The sequence below is a fragment of the Felis catus genome, chromosome D2, assembly GCF_018350175.1.
Source record: "Felis catus isolate Fca126 chromosome D2, F.catus_Fca126_mat1.0, whole genome shotgun sequence".
Classification (NCBI taxonomy): Eukaryota; Metazoa; Chordata; class Mammalia; order Carnivora; family Felidae; genus Felis; species Felis catus.
In genome coordinates, this window is record NC_058378.1 from 68300848 (window position 1) to 68316812 (window position 15965).

Here is a 15965-nt window from a genome sequence, read left to right on the forward strand (position 1 = left end):
CCACTTCTGGGTTACTATTATGTGGCTTGGACCTGGCAGGGTTTGGGCCTTCTGATCACTCTCACTGATCTTCACGCAGCCCTGGGATGAACTCACTGTTCATGGTATTGGTCCTGAACCACTCACTGCAATTCACCTGCCCAGCACTGTCACGTCTTACTCTTGGCTGTCCAGGTGACCAATGTGGTCACTCGTTTTGTCATTTTTAAATTTGTTTTGTTTTGGATTTGGCACATGCTGTTGTCTTCTGAGCCTTGGATGTTCTTGATAATGTTGATGATGATGATACTTGCTCAGTAATGGTGACGACTGCTCTCTGTCCCAGCAATGCATAAGAGAACGTCTTGGACGTGCCTCTCTGACCCGGTCCCTAGGAGGGTGACAGGCATGACTCATACTCTGCTGATCACAGCTTTGAAGATGAGGCCTGCACGGCCCTCATGGGGGAGGACCATGGTAACAGTGGAGACGGGCAGTAGATACAGGGTACTCTTTGCTAGGTATCACCTCCAAGTTCTTTATGGGGTTGGACACTTTGTTTGACCTTCTTCGTATCCCCAGCTTTCCCAGCGCACTCCCAGGAATCTCTCTATACTGGAGCAGAGAGAACAAAGGTGATGGTTTCTATTTGTAGCTCACCAAGGTCATGTGTATGATGATGTCAACGTGTGAAAATTGATCTATTTATTATAAATCCTGTGGTGAACATTTGTGGTTTGCCTCCCCAGACCCCATTTCCTCCTCTGCTTACCCCCACCCCAGTCTGTGTTTGGACACTTCCCTCTTACCATTCTTAGTCTGCAGGGCTGGTGTGTGGCTCCAAGGTAGTCATAGGAGCTAAGCCCAGACCTGTAGGCTACAGCATATGTCCTACCCTAACTGCGGTGACCAGGTCATTGTCTTAGTCCATTCATTCCCTTGCTACATAGACTATGGTACTATACACAGGGTGGCTTATAAACAACAGAGATTTATTTCTTACAGTTCTTGGGGCTGGGAAGTTCAAGATCAGGGTGCCAGCATGGTTGGGTGAGGACCGTCTTCCATGTTGAAGACTTTGTTTTATCCTCGTATGGCAGATGGGGCAAGGAACTCTCTGAGGTCTCTTTTATAAGAAGATTGTCTTCTTATAATTTGATTTATAATGGGATTTTCTAATCCCATTCATGAGGGCTCTACCCTCATGACCTAAGCACCTCCCATTGGCCCTACCTCCTGTGAAGGCCCTACCTCCCCTACCATCACAATGGGGGGTTAGGATTTCAACATACAAATTTTGAGGGGGACATGAACATTCAGATGATGGCAGTTATGGTCCCATCCTTGAATTAGTCAGAACCAGTGAGATGCCAGAAGACGTTTGCTGGAATTGTTGGGAGAGAGGTAGGTGTACTTTTTGACTGGACCTGTTGAGTCCATCTATCACCTGGGAGGGACCATGGTAGTTAGAAGAGCTCTGAAAGAGACGGAGCCTTGATGATACCAATTTAGCCCTTAATTCAGATGTGTGTGAAATAAGACTTACCTCTAGATTAAAAAAAAAAAAAATTCATTTGGCTTAAAGTGACAGATTTTTCTGTCACTTGCAACGAACAAAAACCTAATGGATATAGCCCTGTGACCTTTGGGTCAAAATCACCTCATCCATATTCTCAAAGGTTGCGTGACTTTGAAGTGAGTTTACTTGTTTTGTTTTACTTCTTTTGTAGGTGCCACTTGGTCCTTATGTTCTGATCAATTCTGCAGTTCCAACTGTGTTGACACTGCTCTTGGTTTTCAACAGCCTTATGTAGTTCTTTGAACTTGTGTGGAGGCCATCACTCCAAATTCAGAGATTCATAGCCCACATGCTATGGGAGCCTACAGACCACGTATATAGGGCTAGTGGGTACAACTCCTCAGATGAGTTGGGAGGAGCTGTCATTCATTGATTCCTGGAATTCTTTTATGCTGTGAGTAGGAGGCAGAAGACTCCTGGTCACCCGGACTTCCAGTTCTGGGGTCGAGTTTACCCTTCATGTGTTTCTGATGAGGACAGAACAGTTGTTCTCACAGCAGTTTCCTGCCTGAGCAAATTGTCTGACACAGTCATCATTACCAAAAGCAATCAAGTTCATGGCCCAAATCCCAACTGTCCCCAAACAGGAGCTGTTGTCACTCTGATTTATTTCATGGCTAAACCTTCCAGGAACTGGGTTTAGAGATTGTTGAAATGTGGATGCATTTTTTTTGTTGTTGTTGTTGAGTTTTGGGGATATTCTTCTTTGATCTGGTTGGCAAAATGAAACCATATGAGCTAAGAGTGTGGGTGGTTTGGGTTTCTAGCTTTCTGTCCTTATGTTCTGCCTCTTTACACACTTGTATAGATGTGAGCCTTCGGAACTGTGCATTGGTGATTGGGCATGAATCTTATAAGTGTCATTTTATGTCTGTAAATCAGTTGTGTGTAATGTGAGTCCAGTGAGAAATGAAAGAGTGTTGTGGTCAAGAGTATGTACTCTGTGCTCCTTATAAGTGACGCCATACCAGAAAGAGAAAAGTCTGAAGTCCACATTCATTCATCTTGTCTTTCCGAGACAAGCTGGGGTGTCACCAGCTCCACCCATTCCTCTATGTTTCTATCCCCCCACTTATGATCTTTCCAGACTGCTTAATTCTACCACCTAGCGGGATGAATCCTAGATCTTTATCTTGCCATGTTATTTGAGGTGGTGGTGGTGGTGGTGGGGTCTATGTATGCCTTTCCTTTCTCTCCAACTAACCTGAAATGGCTGGGTGGGTCAAGGCTGTGCCTTATTTCTCTACAAAGGAACCTCTCCTGCCCCCACCTGGCATCTGTCACAGTGCCCTGCATAAAGAGGATATTTGGTATGGCTTTGTTGACCCTAGGATCTTTTCTGCCATGGGGATAGGTGATGGTCAATGAATGTGAAGAAAGAGCCTGAGGAGAGCAGTTAGACGTGGGAGGGGAGGTGTAGGTCGGGTGGCCGAAAGAGAAGGGAAGTGGTCAGTGACAGAAGGAAGTTAACTCCTCCACCATTGTCTAGTCTGTGTTAATGTGCCCCATTGGCTGCACTGAGTCCCCAGTAAAGTGAGCCTGGGCTTGTAACTTCAAGTTAAGCTGGGGACATGGATGCAAAAGTGACCACAGCCTCGTAAACAAGGTGAATTGACCTGCTGATGTGGTACACTTCCCCTAGGCCAGTCCTGTTCGTGGTCTGTGTCCTAAACCATGAGGTGTGAATAACATGGCAGGGCTACTGGCCAAAGAGCAGTGGACAAAGGGCTTGCCCTTGCCCTTCTTGGGCAGAGAGTGTGGAAGGCATCTGGAATTGGTCCCTGACCCTCTATCATCTGCAGCCTTATCGTAAAGATCTCATGAGCACAGAGGTCTTGTAGATCCCAGCCCTGTTTCCAAAGCAGCTGCACTGAAATGGGACTTCATCCCTACTACCTCTGCCCCAGTGTGACCAATAGTCCCCCTCTGGGAGCCACCCTTCACCCTCAGGCCCTGTGCTCGGTTGTTGACCAGGGAAGAACAAGAGGAATAGCCTTGCCCTCCTCCTCCAATCTGAGATGGCCTGGAGGGTTCTCTTAGATGCTGGATCCCAGACTCGCCTGCGTGCATGTGTGTATGTTGTGTGAGAGACACAGAGCAAGAGAGGGTGACTTAAAGTTGAATAGGAATAGGGGCCAGTCACAGGCAGAAAGTCACAGGGAGCACTTCCTCTGTCTCTGCTGTCCTAGGCCCAGCCCTGGGGATGGTGACTCTCCTGGCACAAGATGTCCTGAGCAGGAGAGAAGCACAGAGGGCCCAGGCACTTGTAGGACTCCTCCCTTCCAGCAGTGAGCAGTGTGCTTCAGGGAGAGAAGCCCATGAATGACAGCTTTTCCTTGCTTACCAAGTGTGTGGCCTTAAACAGGCAGCCGGGCCTTGGCTTCTGAGCCGAGCCCCAGGCTCTGTGAGAGGCTCCGGTGCCCCCACTTACTATCCTCATGACTTGGGCACATCATCTCCTTTTGCTTTGTCTCAGCTTCCTCATCTGTAAACTCGTTATCCTACCATCACCCTTGCAGGTAAGTCAGATGCGACCTTGAATGGGGCAGCACTTTGCAAACTGTAATGTTCCTGCCACAAAGCAGGTGATAGACCACAGGGACCCCATGCTGCGGTGCTGGGGGTCTGCAGAGGACATGGGGACAGGGAAGGCTGGTCTGAGGAAGGCAGTCTGGTCCACATAGGAGTCTTGAATCTTTGTCCCTTTGCAGTGGGCCATGAGAAATCAGGAGCTCAGCTGGGCTTTGGGGCAGTGAGTGTAGGTGGCTCAGTGGATGGAAAAACAGGCAGAGGGACCTTGTCTCTTGTTGCTTCCAATTTATCTAGTCACTTGCTCCTCTTCTCAGAGCTGAGTCCTTCCTAAACTGCAGCAGGAACCATGGGGGCCCTAGGACCTTCAAGTGTGAAATTTTTACGGAGGTGGTGCTTGGGGACTCGGGAAGAAAAGCAGCCCTCTGGCATTGTCTCAGTCTTGGCCGCCCCTAAAAATACGATGTGATGCAGCTAATGAGAAAGCACGACAGGCCTGGCTCAGCATGACCTAATATAGCCTGGCATTCAAGCCTGAACCAGGACGTAAATGGGGACTTGAAATTGAAAACACAAGATGTCTCCAATGGGATGGCAGGGAGCCTGCTGTGATCTCGATGGCAGGGCACACAATGGGGGTCTGAGTAGAGGTCCCTGGAGGCTCTGCTGGGTTTACTGGTGTGAATGGGGTTGGGACTCAGTGGAGAGCACCCGCCTGCAGCCTCTTGCCTACTTTTTGGCGAGTGGGTCAGCATCAGGTTGATCAGCCCAGTTAACTCTTGCGGGGAGTAGCGATGGGCTCTGTGCCACCAGGTTATAAACTCCATCACGCCAACCCTTTAGAGAGCAGCACAGACCAGCCCCCCGCTGCTCTCTGGCCCTGTAGACACCCCAGCTAGCCTGGTTTTTGCCCTACATTAAATCTCTGAGAGACTCTGGCACAGCCCTTGGACAGTGGGCCACCTTGGACAGTGGATCGAGTCCTAGCCTGCAGTGTAGAAACATCATGGCGGCAACACCAAAGTCTTGTTCTTCCTCTTCCTCCCTCCTTCTGCATTGACATGGTCCCACCGCTCAGCCTTGAAGCCAGAGGGCTCAGTGTGGCTCTGCGCTGACTTGTGATTCGGGCCTGGGGAAGGGGAGTGGGGTAAAACATGGCAGGGGAGAAGCAAGGCTTTGAGTGACTGACTCACCCTGTTTGCCCAAGACTCCTGGTTTTGACGCTGAAATTTTTCCTAAATTTCAGGAAACCTCTCAGGCCCGTGGAAGCCAGGATGGTTGGTTATCCTACTGCATCACCTCTCCCCCTCCCCGAACCTGCCCATCATAGGAGCCCAGCGTGCCCTCGGCACTGGTGTCCTATGTGACTCACCTAAGGTCATGGGGCTGCCAGCTGGCAGAGCAAGGACTTGAATCCAGGGCCCCTAACTACAAGTTCAGGGCTCTTTGCACCGCCCCCTCCCCCACCCCCTGCTTTTCTCAGGTCACCTGTGAGCTCTCTCCAAAGATCTTGGCCAAGGCCTTTCCCTAGGATGGAAGTGATGGAGGGAACAGAGAAGAACTGGTCATCCTGAGGGAAGGGGTCAAAGGCTCAGGGCTAGAGGACCCCAAGAGGGGAAGGACTCAATCTCTGCCCTTAGGAATTTGACACTCTGGCTGGAAAGGTGCAGCGGGCTTGCCTGTGGGTGCCTGGCCCAGGTGCCACTCGAGGACACCTCTGCACACCTACCAGGAAACAATAGATAAAGGGTGTGGCTTCCCAAGATTGCATTACTCTCCCTTAAAGATTATTCGTTCAACAAATATTGATTGAATATCTGTTCTTAAACATGTTGTTCAGTCTGTCTGGAACACACTCTTCCCCTCCTTCCTCCTTTATCTCTGCCTCATCCCCACACCCAATTCCATCCATTCCTCAGCCCTTAGTTTAATAGATAATATTTATTGAACACTTAGTCTGAAGCATGTTGTACTACATAACTCATATAATCCCCATGAAAACTGTATGAAGCTGTTGCACCCATTTCATAGATGAGGAAACTGAGTGGTTAACTGGCTTGCCCAGGGATACACAGACCTTAACTGCTAGGCTGGAGTACAGTCTGGCTTATGCTGTCCATGGAAGGAACGCTTCCCTGATCCCTGCCTCTCTGCTTCCAGAGCCTCCATGGTTATTCCCTGTTGGAACACTCATTGAGGAGCTATGCAATGCCTCCTGTCCTTGTCTGTTGCCCCCCTGGGACAGTTCCTGAAGGGCTGGAATCCTTCTTGCTTTATCCCAAGGTCTAGGCATTTAAAAGGAGCCCAGGGGTGCCTGGGTGGCTCAGTCGATTGAGCGTCCAACTCTTGATTTCAGCTCAGGTCATGATTCCAGGGTCATGGGATCAAGCTCCATGTTGGGTACTGTGCTTAGTGTGGAGCATGCTTAAGATTCTCTCTCTCTCTCTCTCTCTCTCTCTCTCTCTCTCTCTGTCTCTTTCTCTGCCCCTCCCCCACTCTCAAATTAAAAAAAAAAAGATCCTAGTAAATACCTGTTGAATGAATAAATGCATAAGTTGATGGGTGAATGAATGATTTCCTTCAGTGGCTGAAGGAACTCTGAGGTTGAGGTTCTCAGCGAAGGCTTTTGTTCTGTCACTGTGGGGCACCACACACTGGCGGTGCTGAGCCAGGGGATGCTTGATGTCCCAGGATAAACATGACCCTCCTTTCTGGAGTAAGATTGGGGAGCAAACTGATTTTTAAATGCTAACACAAAGTTGGCTTTTTTTTTTTTTTTTTTGTAGGGGATATTTTCATGAATTTTTGGGATAAGACTGAGATTTGGAGGAAATTTTGTGCTGTGGTAGCCTCTATAGGCAAGTCTCAGATCTGACCCTCCCACCCCATTGTAATTTCTCCTCTGCTGTTGGGGGTGCTTTGGCAAAAAAACTTTGGAAAATGCTGCTTAGGGGAGTAGCTAGAACCCAGGGCACGGGGGCCATGGCGGTGTTCTGGGGAGGGGCTTGGCCGGGAGCAGAGGCCTGAGATTCAAATAGGCTCCAACTCTCTGTTCCCAGGGCCTGGTGAGCAGACACGCTGTGAATGGCTTTGGCTTTGAGTGTGCCAATATCAGTTGAAATAAATGCTTCATAGCCACATCCTGAAGTGCCACTACAGCCTCTTGGAAAACCTCACACTATTTTTAGTCCCTGTAGCTCAAGAAAATGCCTTCTCTTTTCCTCCCCACAAGCCAATTCATTGTTGATTTTGCCCGGGTCTTAAAACCCCGTTCTCCTTTTTAGCTATAAGTGAAACCAATCAGCAGTCGGGTCGAATTTCCTGTCCCTTTCTATTTTCATATCTTGTGTTACTTGTTCACGTGGGAAAAATCCAGCCATCTCCCCATGTTGGGCCCTGTGCAACCTGGCTTCACATGTAGCTGTGTGATTGCACTGAGTCACGGGGTGGGGGGGGCACATGTGAACGGTGGAGCATCAGGACTTAGGGTTCAAGGAGCCTGAAGGTGGCATGACTGGGGCTTGACACAGGGCTTGTTTATCTCAGAAAGTGTCTCCAAGGAGAAGAGGAGGAACCGGGGCCTTCCAGGCTGCGAGGAGTGAAAGGGGTGCCTTTCTCCCTCGGAAGAATTCACTCTGATTCAACAAGAACACTAGGAGACGCTGGGCGGTCATGGTCCTTTGCAGTTTATGAAGGCTTTTTTTGCACTGTTTATATGTCCATTACTATGAGAGGGAAACGAACAGAACACTGTGGGAAAACAGACGATGGAGGGGCAGATTCCTTGTGGGGGTCAGGGAAGACTTCACGGAGGAAGGGACATACAGGGCTGGGTCTAAATAAAAAAGAAGAAAGGGAGCGATGTTCCAGGGAACATCACCAGCAGTCGCAAGGAGCTATAAAAGAACATGTGTTGATAAGACTGGGGAGAAGAGTTGACCCTGAATTTGAAGGGCCACATGTGTTGTTGCCGGCGGTGGGGAGCTGGTGTCTATTTTGTAGGAAGTTCACAGTGGAAGCTGAGCAGAGGCCAGAGCATTCTGGAACGTGTAGGGCTCTGTGCTGGGCACAGCATATTGGACTCCTGTATAAGACCATTGACCTGTTATTTTAAAGGTCTTATGACTACAGAGTGGCCAGGTAGGGGTAAGGATATTTAATTTAATCCCCAAACAGGGGACAGAACAGGTGCCACCCCTCCTTCATCCCATGCCCGTGGCAGGTACTAGTAACCAATCACAGGATCATTCTCATACCACAATTGAGGAAACAGATAGAGGTGGAAAGGTGGGCCCAGGGCTCCACCAGATGGGAAGCAACAGAGCCAGGACTGCTGTCCACAAAGAGAGGGGTAGTGACTGACGGGCCAGGGGTTCAGACGAACCTACGTGTGCAAACAGGTTTTCCCATTTACTGGTTGAGTGTCTACATGGTCACTTATCTTCTCTGTGCCACAGTCTCCCCAGCTGTAAAATGGGGATAATAAACTCCCTTTATAGGCTGGCTGGAATGGGATATGTTAAGTGTGAGTTCAGAGCCAGACATGTATTATGTGCTCAATAAATGGCAGCTATTAGTAATATTAATGATACTATTGTTTCTCACTGCTGACATACCGTCTTTCTAGATATCTTGCCCAACATTCCGCCCTGTCCTCATTGCAGGGGCCCCGTCTTCTCTGTCTTTCAACACGCTAACAAGTAGGCTGGGTGGGAAGTTCTTTAAATCGTCATGGTACAGACAGATAGATGCATGCCTGCTTTGACGTCTCTGTTTGATTCTGGGTGGAGCAAGAGGCCGCTTTGTCCCTTCAGCAGTAAAGGACGAAGAGGAAACACAGCTGCAAGGGGCTGGGATCTGACCTGGGGTTTCTGTGCAATCACTTGGGTTTCTAAGAAGGGAATTATCTCGGGACCTTAGCAATATTAACACGTGGCCAGCCAGGCAGCTGCCCAGAGCCCCATCTGTAAGAGGGGACACAGAAACCCCACTGGAAATGTCATATGATGAGGGATATTTAACAGAGTTGCTTTCAGGGAAAGTCCTATGAATATTGGAAGATTTTTCCGGATAAGCTCTTTGGGATAGGGAGTGTTCTCAGTGGTGCGCGCTGAATATGTAAGATGGTCCCTACACCGGATGGAGACAACTCTCTGGTGAGCTTTCAATTTCCTGGGTACATTTGGGGCCAGAGCTGAATGGTTTAGGGCAGGGGAGGAGAGGCTGAGGACCACCACCTGGGTCCTCCCTGATCTCTTCTGCATTATGGAGGAGTTAGGCTTTTTTTTTTTTTTTTAAATGTTCATTTATTTTTGAGAGAGAAAGAGTACAACAGGGAAGGGGCAGAGAGAGGGGGACAGAGGGTCCAAAGTGGGCTCTGCACTGACAGCAGGGAGCCCAGTGTGGGGTTTGAACTCACGAACTGTGAGGTCATGATCTGAGCTAAAGTTGGTCGCTTAACCGACTGAGCCACCCAGGTGTCCCGGAGGAGTTAGTGTTAAAGGGGCACCTAAATATTTGCCAGCCTGGGGCAGCCAGCTCTGCTTGGTACCTTCCAGGGCAGCACAGGCCTCAGGGCCCAAGGGACTGCTGTGGACTCTCGACGGAGGGCCCTCCATGGGAAGCGGGAACCCCCTTCCACCAGGGTTGCAGGGGTCTCTGTCTGGAGCCTTGTCAGAAGCAGGAAAACTGGGAAAGGGGAGGAAAGAGGGGTGCCGGGCACGCATTCTCCTGCTTTGATGTCATTCACTCAGCGTGTGCAGCCCCAGCCCGTACCAGGCAGATGTTGCAGGAAGTGCTGGAGCTCACCTGGTCACGTGAGAAGAAAACAGGCCCCATCAGGAATTCAGGTGGCCCAGGGAAGTGGGCCAGTGAGTGTGTGCCCTGGAGGCCACTGACCCCGAGGCAGAGGCTGAACCAGTTTCTTGCCAGGATCTGCTTGTAATTTAACAGGCCCGAGGGCTGACCGTGGGCAGGAGGGGTGGCCTGGCCTGGCTCCCCCGCGTGCAAACGCTTCACACTTTACTTCTTGCTGAAACAGCAACCTCCCTGCCACTGTTAAGAACGAGTGATGACTCTTAAGCGTCTGGTCCTCCCCATGGGCTACAAGGGCCGTCCAGCTAGCGCTCCTGTTACCTGGACACTCCCTAGAGTGAGTGAACCGAGGCCCAGACAACACAGCCAGCACATGCGAAGCCCCTGCTGTGTGTGCCCGGTACCCTATTATTGCCTTGTACTGCACACCATCTTTAATCCTCAGGACAAGCCTGCAGTTGTTAGAGCCCGCATTTCTCCAGAGGAGGAAACTGAGGTTCAGGTTAAGGACTTAGCCCCAGGTTGGCCAGGGACCCTGCCCTGGTCTGGAAAGAGCCTCCAGTGGGTGACCTACAGCTATATTGGTGATGATGGATGAGCCTTCTATTGCATGGAGTGGCCCTGCCTGAGGGGTCCTGGTAGGGTTTGCAGAATCCACCCCTCCTTAGGTCAGAGAACTAGCATGCGTAGTAAGCCCAGCCAGGCGATGGGGTTGTCAGCCTGTTAGGGACCCAATGGGGTTTTGTACACCAAAGTGAGAGGGAAGCAAATACTGGTTATTCACAGTGCCCAGCAAGGAAAGGGGGCGGGGCCCCTTCACACAGCGCCTTGCAGGCTGTTCTCTTCTGGGGATATGGGGGTCTGAAACACCAGGACCATATCTTTCCTTCTGCTTCTTGGGGTGGGGCAGAGGAAGCGGGAGAAGAAAAGGCAGGCCCTGCGCAAGGGTCAAGTACAGAGAAGGGAGGATCAAAAGGCCAACGTGGTATTTGCTTGTCCCATTTGCTTGCCAAAGGCCACGGGGAAGCTGACTGGCAGCTGGGGCACAAAGCCCTAATCGTCCTCAGAACTTAAGTCCTACTGGCATTCTGGAATTCTCCAGGGGGAAAGGGCAGGGGGGAAGGGCTTGGATGGATCCTCACTTCTTTCCTAGCCAAGGGAAGAGTGGCCTTCTTGGGCCAGATAAGGCAGATGGCTACCCTGCCCCCTGCACCCTCCGGGAACCCCAACTAGATGATTTCTTGTTTACATCAGACTTTGCAACTCTCTTCTCGTTCTGCAGGCGAAAGCGGAAATTGGAAGGCAAGCCCTGTGATGGCGAGGACTTGAAAATTGCTTCTAATTTCCAAGTGTGTGGCAGAGAGAGGGACAGGTGCGTGATGATTACTGTGTGATTCTGCCGCTTTGTAGGAAAATTAATCCCGAGGTACTTCTTTTAAAAGTACTTTCTCAAGGTTGTGAACTTGATTTTTCTCCACCAACACCTTGTATTTATTTTGAATACTTCTTGGGGACTTTTACATTAAGCTCTCCTAGCTGGTGCTGCTTGCTTTAGCCTAATGTCAATGTTCGGTTTCATTTTCCTGGGACAAGAATGGCAAATATACCTGATTTTTCATGTGCCACCTCAGCTAAATGGGGGGTGGTGACCCGGAGCTCTGCCTTGGGAAGAAATCTGTGGCTGAGACCAGACTCAGCAGGAAAGAGTGCTGTAATTGATTAGTAATACCTACCATGGGCATGGAACAGAGGAACAGTAGCACCTGTTCTCTCCCCTATTTGCGGGTTAAATTTCCTCACCGCTACTTGGCCAGTCTATAGCCATAAAACTTTTAAAATAAAAGGTTAAGAGGTCCATGGTCTCATACAGGAGTCCGGTATGCTGTGTCTATCACAGAGCCCTACACACTCCAGAAGGCTCTGGCCTCCGTTCGGCTTCCACTGTGAACTTCCTACAAAATAGACACCAGCTCCCCACCGCCTGCAACAACACATGTGGCCCTTCAAATTCAGGGTCAACTCTTCTCCCCAGTTTTATCAACACATGTTCTTTTAGAGTTCCTGGTCTGGAACATGTCTCCCTTTCTTCTTAACTTTTTAGACCCAGCCCTACAAGTCCCTTCCCCTGTGAAGTCTTCCCTGACCCCCACATGGAATCTGCCCCTCCATCGTCTGTTTTCCCACAGTCTTCTGTTCACCTTCCTGTTATAGAAGTGGCTATAGAAGCAGACAAGTCAAGACACAGCAGGCTGCCCCGTGTTAGCCCACGGGCCGCCACAGGGCGGGACCGAAGTGTGGCTCTGCAGTGTGGCCCCGCCCCCTTCTCCCAGAAGAGGTTGGGGGAAGGTTTATGGAGGGCGCCAATGTGAGGGTGCAGGAACTCTGGGATGTGTTGGGAAGTGACTTGAATTTTTATCCCCATTTGTTCCAGCCTGCCAAGGACACGGCCTAAGTCACCCTCCTTGTAATGAGAGAAGAGGAGGAAGAGCGGTGATTAAATGTGCTTGATAAAACTTCTCTATTTCGTGTTTGGAATAAAAAAGGGAAGGTTGAGATAAAGCAGTGCTTGTTTGGTGTTGTTCATGACACGGCTGAGCCGAGCCGGGCAGGGCCAGTGTCTCTAATCCTCCCCTGGTGAGCACAGAGGTGGGGCAGCTGGCACCCAGCTGGGCCGTGGGACAGAGATTGGAAGGGCCTTTGCCACCAGTGGGAGGGTGGCAGTGGTGTCACAGAGGAGAAGACAGAGCCAAGACGTGAGGGCAGAGCGGGAGGTTTATCAGGTGGGGAGGCCGTTCCGGGCAATGAACGGCATGTGCAGGGTGTGGGGCCCCCTGGCTGGAGCTCCATGCTGAGTAGGGGGGAACGTTCTGCCTCAGTTCTCCTCGGCCGGATCCTGCCTCCAGAAGGCCGAGTCCCACCCTGTGCTCAGCACAGCGCTGGCCACTGTGGGGGAACCAGTGGACTGTTTGTTGTCCTGCTGGCGTGTCTTCCCCTGGGGGCCTGTTGACGCCCTGTATGTGTCTGTCCGGGTGGCACGTGACATCTTCTGGAGGTGAGTGGGCTGCGGCCCCGTCTCGTTCTCACACTCTGCTTGTCCGATGAACTGGAAGGGCGGGGAGGGAGGGCAAACCCTCACAAGACCACTGTCCTAGCCCATCACCTTTTCTATCTCAGAACAGGGCAGGCAGACGCAGAGGAGCAGGTCCAGGGAGGCGAGGGCAAGGATTGGGCCCCAAGAGCGGAGTCCAGAGTGTCCCTGGGTCCCGTCCCCAGCTGAGCTGGCTGAGGCCTCCTGTGGCCTCGTTGGCCTCCCAGCTTCTCCACCTGAGAAGGCCTGGTGAGGACTTCACTTGTGTCATTACCATGATCATCTTCTGCTGACCCTGGCGGAGGCCATGCCAGGCCACTGGTGCCCCGCCCTGGCACTTACCCCAAGGGCCTGCCCTCCCAGTGCTCAGGGCCCAGGAGAGAGAAGGGACCCACAGGGAGAGTCAACTAATGCATGTTTGGATACAACCCGAAGCTGGCTGCGAAATACATACACCCTCAGAAAGTGTATGTGAAACGAGTGTCAGTCATACACAGGGTCTGGCCTGACTCAGATGTGTGCCATGGCCGGTTCCCCTTAACTTAGGTCCCAAAGCAGTGCTGCTCACTAGAAATATAATGTGAGATATATATGTAATTTAAAAGTGTCTAGTAGTCACATTAAAAAAGTAAAAAAAAAAAAAAAGTTGGAATTAAATTTAATAATATATTTTACTTAATCCAACATATCTAAAATATTATCAATTCAGCATGTAATCAATATAAAAATTGTCAGTGAGGTAGTTTGCCTTCTTTTCCTCATACTTTGCTTGAACTGCAGTGCATTCTGCACTTACGAGGCATTCCAGGTCAAACTGGCCACATAAGAGGGCTCATTAGCGCATTAGCTACAGGTTGTTAGCGGTTATTGTATCGGATGGCAGGTTGAGGAGTTAAGGGGGGGGGGAGACACCAAAGTGTCTCAGTTTCTTCCTCTGTCAAATGGGGCTGATACATACAAAGGGGTAATACATACAAAGGGCTTAGCACAGCCCCTGGCTCAGAAAGCTTTCAGTAGTGTTCCTTCATGGAATGGTTGGTTGTTAGTATGCTTGAGGTGTTGGGTTTGAAAGGGACTCTGACCCTGGATAGGAATGAAGAGGGTGACATGGGAGAAACCACCCATGGGGTCCACTCCAGGCCTCCCGGACTCCCCATGGGCCCCATACTCTGAGCACCTCACTGTGGTTCCTTAGCTCTTCCACATGCCTGTGTGGACCATTGCCTTATGCCCTTAAGGGAAGCAACTTTTCTTGGAACTGACTCCTGTGTCCATCTTGGTGGTGGACCCTTTGTCTCCTGGTCCCCACCCTCTGGCTCTCTAGGACTTTCAATGCCTCCATGGGTAATAAGCTACATGAGCAAAAATGCTAGGGGTGTGGGGCTACTTACTAAAAGAAAGCCCCCCCACGTCCCAGGCACTGCCTCTCTAGCTGTTTTGAGTCATGGGATCCGGTTTATTTGTTCCAGATGACTTCTGTTGAGTGAGCACCTACAGGTTGTGCCACAATAAGCCTAAGTCAGGTATTATTCCACAGTTGACAGGTGAGCAGAGTGAGACCCAGAGCATCTGGGTGACCTGTGCAATCGCACAGTGACGGGCTGAGCCCAGAAGTCAGTTCTGATTCCTTTTTTGTCCCGCCAAGGAGAAAGGCTGAGAGTGTGGGGCAGGACCTCCTGCATATGGTCTCTCACCACTTGATTGCTTTCTCTCCTGTGCACATATGGGGCTCCTTAGGGGCTGTGGAAGTCATGGTGTCCAGGGCAGGGTGACCCAGCCTCACTCCTTGCTGTGGGCTGCACTTAGAATTGTCTGCCAGTCTTCAGCGACTGGTCAGAGTTGAGCATCAATATTAACCTGGTTATTGGTGGGACTGATCAGCTTCCTAGAGAAAGTGATTTCCCTGTCACAGCTCACCATGGGCTGCTGGGCCTAGAGGTGCCTCAACGAGGCGTCCTGGAAGGGACCTCTTTCTGGCCTAGCTATTGCCTTATCTCCTTGCCCCCCGGCCCTGCTTCTTTCTCCGGGTCCCAGGATTCATTCATTCATCCATCTAATACTTATTGAGCACCAACTATTTGCTAGGCATGTGGGACACACTGTGAGCAAAGTAAACATCGATCCTACACCCATGACCTTACAGTCCCAAGAGCACGAAACACTAATCAGACAATCACATGCACGAATGGGCAGTCACAACTGCATCCAGTGTCTGGGGTGAAAGCAGGTATCACAGGGGGAGGTCCGGCCTGGTCTGAGCAGTTTAGTGGTGGGTCACGGCATTGGTATAAGTTTAAAAAAAAATTTTTTTTTAATGTTTGTTTATTTTTTAAGAGAGAGATAGAGTCGAGCAGGGGAGGGGCAGGGAGAGAGGGAGACACAGAATCCAAAGCAGATTCATTCTGAGCTGTCAGCACAGAGCCCAATGATGGGCTCAAACCCAAGAACCGTGAGATCATGACCTGAGCTGAAGTCAGAGGCTTAACCGACTGAGCCACCCAGGTGCCCTAAGCATTGGTGTAAGTTTTAAAGCCCCAGGTGAGGTGAAGGTGCAACCAGGCCTCAGAAGTGCCAGGGGGTGAGGCAGAGTATGGGGCGGGGATGTGCTTTGGATTCTGAACTTGGGGGTGCTCTCTGCGGTTTTCTGCCTGTATGACTGGATGTGGGACATTTTGATATGACCTCATCAAGATGCAAAAATTGCTGTTTTAATTTCCAAGTAACACACCCAGCAGTTATTGTTAACCCTCATTTATTTATTTATATTTATTTATTTTTACTTTTTTTAATGTTTAGTTTTTGAGAGAGAGAGAGCAGGAGAGGACAGAGAGAGAGGGGGACAGAAGATCTGAAGCAGGCTCTGGGCTGATAGCAGAGACCCCAGTATGGGGTTTGAACTCATGAACTGTGAGATCATGCCCTGAGCCAAAGTCAGATGCTTCCGAGTTGAGCCACCCAAGGTGCCCTGACCCTCGT

General features: G+C 50.4%; 1 long non-coding RNA gene across 3 annotated transcripts in view; it reads left to right on the top strand.

The window, feature by feature from the left end:
• The window catches only part of LOC111559104, a 155190-nt gene that overhangs the window by 6440 nt on the left and 132785 nt on the right, over nt 1-15965 (top strand). For all 3 annotated transcript variants that reach the window (XR_006587317.1, XR_006587315.1, XR_006587316.1), the window contains exons 3-4: nt 11184-11273; nt 12333-12953. This is a non-coding gene — a long non-coding RNA (uncharacterized LOC111559104). The remainder of the gene's footprint in view (nt 1-11183; nt 11274-12332; nt 12954-15965) is intronic.